The sequence below is a fragment of the Pinus tabuliformis genome, chromosome 6 (genome assembly GCF_031772625.1).
Source record: "Pinus tabuliformis cultivar Carrire ecotype Pingquan chromosome 6, CPIR1, whole genome shotgun sequence".
Classification (NCBI taxonomy): domain Eukaryota; kingdom Viridiplantae; phylum Streptophyta; class Pinopsida; order Pinales; family Pinaceae; genus Pinus; species Pinus tabuliformis.
The window spans coordinates 1,854,605,437-1,854,610,722 of record NC_142292.1 but is presented as its reverse complement, the minus strand read 5'-3'; the positions used below and the strand labels follow the sequence as shown (position 1 = coordinate 1,854,610,722).

General features: G+C 36.4%; 1 pseudogene across 1 annotated transcript in view; it reads left to right on the top strand.

Moving 5' to 3' along the window:
* Nucleotides 1-2,803, top strand: part of LOC149266446 (heat shock cognate 70 kDa protein-like) — a 16,125-nt pseudogene extending 13,322 nt beyond the window's left edge. Inside the window, exon 5 of the transcript XR_016252871.1 lies at nucleotides 1,554-2,803. The product of XR_016252871.1 is annotated as a heat shock cognate 70 kDa protein-like (transcript). The remainder of the gene's footprint in view (nucleotides 1-1,553) is intronic.
* Nucleotides 2,804-5,286: the final 2,483 nt, after the last annotated feature.

Below are 5,286 nucleotides of genomic sequence, written 5' to 3'. Positions count from 1 at the left end.
TGTGAAGGGTGATAGGTTCAATTTGAACCAATGCCCGAAGAACGACTTTGAAAGGGAACAAATGAAGAACATTCCATATGCTTCTGCTGTCAGAAGCCTAATGTATGCTCAAGTCTGCACAAGACCTGACATTGCATTTGTTGTGGGAATGTTGGGACGATATCAGAGTGATCCAGGTTTAGACCATTGGAGAGCTGCAAAGAAAGTAATGAGGTACCTTCAAGGAACCAAATACTACATGCTTATGTATAGACGGACGGACAACTTGGAAGTAATTGGCTACTCAGATTCTGACTTTGCTGGGTGTGTTGATTCACGCAAATCAACATCAGGTTACATTTTTATGATGGCCGGTGGAGCTGTATCATGGAGGAGTGCCAAGCAGACCTTGATTGCCACTTCTACTATGGAAGCCGAGTTCGTCTCCTGTTTTGAGGCTACTTTGCATGGTGTATGGCTTAGGAATTTCATTTCTGGGCTTAGAATTATGGATTCTATATCTAAGCCATTGAGAATATATTGTGATAATTCAGCAAAAACAATAAAAGTGGGAGTCGAAATAAACACATCGACATTAAGTATTTAGCTATAAGGGAACGTGTTAAAGAAAAGAAAGTGGTCATTGAGCACGTCAGCACTGAGTTGGTGATCGCTGATCCTTTGACTAAGGGCATGCCATCGTTTAAATTCAAGGATCATGTATTGAATATGGGACTTGGTTCCATTATGTAGTTTCTCATTGTATGGACAATGTTATTTTAATGAAATTCTTAAGTTTTGTGATGTTTTTTCTCATATTTATGTGCACTTTAAGTTGATTTGAGAAAATTCATTTAAGAAGGACCAAGAATAAACATAAGGTTTATTCATTAAGATATTGTTGCCACATAAATTATAATAAGAATAAATGCATAGTAATACATGGAAGATAATACTCGTCATTAGAGGACTTATCGCCATGATTCGTGTACCTATTACTTAATACAGATTATCAATGGGTTTTAAGTTGAGACATTAAGTTTGGAAGTATGGACCAAGTGGGAGAATGTTAAGCTCCATTAATTTCTGCACAATTGCTGCCTACAATTATGGAATTTAAACTGCAGTCTTTCCTTAACTTATGGAAACCAACTGCAGTAGTTTCCTTAAGTTAAGGAAATCAACTGCAGTTAATAAATGTATTGTTGGGAGCTACTGAAGTGGTCCATTACTCCATCTGGAGTTCTCTGCCTTGATCTGTGGGACATCTGACACATAGCTATCAGAAGCTTGATGGAAGCTTAGCTATAAATTCATCTGTTTGGTCCCCAAGCTTGCATCTCAATCCCCTTCAGTTTTTTTATACCATCTAGCTGAGATAGCAGAGCTTGGAAGTGCCTTCAGAATTTCTGCATTCTTTTCTTTTTGCTTGCATAGCTGGAGCGTGGTTTTCAGAAAGAAGTTGCATCAAGAGTTTCACCAATGGCTGGAGGTAATGCGTATCCCTGGGCATTAAGTTTCAACGATTCATTGAATTTTTTCCGCATGCAGAATCGCTGTTATGATTTTCTTACAGACACACATTTGGGTGGCGAAGATTTTGACAATTGGATGCTCAAATACTGTGTTGAAAATTTCAAGAGAAAATACAGAAAGGACATCACCACAAGCGCCAAAGCCCTTCGGAGGCTCCGTTCAGAATGCGAAAGGGCAAAAAGAAATTTGTCTTCAGTGGTAGAGACTATGATTGATATTGACTGTCTCTACAAAGGTCTGGATTTTCATATGAAGATTACGAGAGCCAAATTCGAAGAGCTCATTACCGATTTCTTCAATAAGTGCATGTGAATCCTCAGACAATGTCTGGAAGACACCGGGATGAACAAAGAGCAAATTAACGAAGTGGTTTTAGTAGGGGGTTCTACTCGCATTCCAAAGGTACAAGAACTCCTTCAAGATTTCTTCCATGGAAAAAATCTCTGCAAAAGCATAAACCCCGATGAGGCTGTTGCATATGGCGCTGCACTTCAGGTGGCAACCTTGAACAATGAAGGCATCCAATTCGTCCTCATGGATGTCACACCTTTGAGCCTTGGAGTCAGTATTAAGAGGGTGTAATGTCTGTAATCGATCCCAGAAAAACTCTCATTCCAACTCAGAGAGAGGATTCTTACACTACAACACGTGATAATCAGGTACAAGTGTCTTTTCGAGTGTACGAAGGCGAGAGAGCAATGGTTGCAAATTCCTGCGGCCCGTTGTGGGTGGCAAGCCTTGCAGTTGTCTTTGAATTGGACATAGACGAAATTCTGAAGGTGTCAGCCCGGGATAGGGGAAGTAGGGTAAGCAATTTTATTACCATAACGAACGAGGGTGGTCGGCTGAGCAAAGAGGAGATCGAGAAAATGACGGGTGATGCCGAGAGATTCAGAAGGGAGGATGAAGAGGTAAAGAAGAAGCACAGTGCCAGATTCGATTTAGAGAATTACGTTTACAACATAAGAAGCAGAGTGAAAGAAGCCGACAGCAAGGGAGAGATGAATGTGACAGTGGCAGCGGATATTGTGCAGATGCTGAATAGTGTGGAGGAATGGTTGGATGAGAACGAGAGTGCGCAGCTTTTCGAGTTGGAAGAGAAATTGAGAGGTTTGACAAGCAAATGCAGCCTTTGACACGCTAAACATAAATTTACTGAAGCTTTTGCAAATTTCATAGCATGTTAATTTAGGATGTATTAGTTATGATATAGTTCCTCTTTCATAATGCAGTAAAAATTATATTCCATACTGAGATAATGCTATGTCTTTCTCGTCTGTGAACAATATAGGAAATTTTAGCCCTTTTATGATAGGAGGTTGTGTTATTTATCCAAATTAAGATGGTTGTGAGTGCCAAAACATAAAGCTATGAGGAATGCTAGTATGCGCTTAATTTAACTTCGCAAACATTATCTTCTTGAATTTTTAAGTGACACAGAGCCTGGTTTAGGAACTTGAATTTTATAGTAACCGGGATTTTTTATGCTTGTATGCCCTTAAATTAACTTGGCAAACATCATCTTCTTGAATTTTCAAGTGACAGGGACTCTGGTTTAGGAACTTGAATCTTAAAGTAACAGGGAATTTTAAAGAGAAATGTCTGACGATTTGTTTAGTTTCTGCATCAACTTTGCAGGCTGTTTGTTTCCATGAGTGAAATTTTATATTTTATTTGTTTTCATCAGTGAATTTTTTTATTTTATTTTAACTCTTCCTCTCAGCAAAGATGAATTCTCATCTAAGTCGATAAATAGATATATGTGAGATGTATAAGTTTGTTAAAGTGATTTGTACATTTATAGATGTATGAACCATCTCTAATTTAAAAAATAATGAGATTCAATTTTCCGATGTGGTTTATATTGATGTAGATTAGTGTTTTTTTTATTCAGGAAGATTTGAACTAGGACTCTATTTATCCTAAAGTAGCAAAATCCCTAATAATATTGGCAACAACCAAGTACCCCTTAGACTTATAATGTTTATTTAGCTAAGAACATTTGTATTTTATATATTAAGTAGTGTGAATAAATCTAAATAACTAAGAGGCTATGTCACTCTCCAACCTATTTATGAGTGCCAAAAGTGGCGAGAAAAACGCTAAAACATATGCGTCATTGGCCTTATGCTATAGCATTTCCCAAGTTGGAAATGATGTATGGTATGGCTGGCCGGCCATGTTTTTCAATGCAAATTCAAAAATTCTTTCTGTTTTAGTGTTTTTTTTCCATTTTTATGTGCCCATCCAAGCATCCAAGAAGGGCATGGGAGCATCCAAGAAGGACATGGGACCCTTAGTTGCCAAAAAAAACACATATCTAATAACTAATAAACATAACCCTATTCACTCCAGATATTTAATTAATTGATTTTTATTTTTTTTTTAAATGGATTTTTTTTACTACTCTTGATATGGGTGATGATGCAACCATAAGTGGAGTTGCCTCTTCTTCCGATCCACGTTCTAGGTCTATTGAACAAGCATTTTGTTTTATTTTTGTTCACACAGATAAGGATATGGATGAGTTGTATTCAGATATATAATTATAGTTGGGTTCAACTTTTTTTTTTAGTACACATAGCCTTATATATAAAGAACAACTTTATTTGTGAAGAAAAGTTTTAAATTTTACATCATGTAATCATCCATGAAACTTAATATCTAAATATGATTTTCCTTTTCAAGTGTCATTTATAGGTATTATTTTTTTATTCTTGCAATATGTAGATGCCTACACACATTTCCCTCAATGTACCCATTTTTGGAGAGGACCACATTTACCATTGTGGAAACTTGTAGATGTTCCTAAATTTTGTGCAACTTAGTTAAGCGGTCATGAACTCTCTTTATTAAGATAACCTTGGGAATACTTAATACTAACATGATTATTAGACAAATCTGATTTCCTCTGTAAATTTTTGGTATGAAAAAAGTGATTTTTTATACTTATTCTTAGGCCTAACATAACCAAGTGATTACTATATTCCTTTGCATGTTGAAGACATTAAAAAAAATCTTAAACACACATGGAGCTTCTATGAGAATTCCCAAAAGAGAGCATCCAAATAAAGCTCACAAAAGATTCCCAAACTCCTTAAGAAGACGGAAATTTATCTTTTCAAGCCCACAAAATTTTCCCAAACTCCATAAGAATTCATTTTTGGATAGGCTCCAAAGCTTTCAAGAGCAAGGATACGATGGTACATGGTCCCCAACTCTTGGGACCAGTACCCATGTTATTATGCAATTTTTCTTGTTATATGAGATGGATCATTGAACCTAACCTGTAGGCTTCTCATACTATCGTAATTTGGAGGAAGTGGGGGATGAAAATTTTTCCTTTACACTGGTGAAGAGAAACAATGTCTGACTTTGCTTTAATCATCCAATCCATTAGCATATTATACCCATCTTGTGTTTAACATTATTTAATTAAGTAGCAGGTGATGTGAAAGTCGTAGACGTTGAGCAATATGTTGCATCAGTTTTACCTGCCTACAAATCGAATGACATTCCTAATCTCAACTATTAATATTTCTCATTGTTTAGCATTGGGATGGGTCTTCTTTAATCTAAACAATTGGAAAATCTGGAAGTTTTTATCAATTGGGCCTTCTAACCCACTACCCCAAGTAGTATTGTAGATGTCTGTAGGTTTGTAGTGACTTTGTTCATCATAATAGCTCAGGTAAAAATTCACACACTTTGTTTCTAGCTTAACATAACAACCTAAGATTGAATTGCAAGTTCTGAGAAGGAATCAATAAA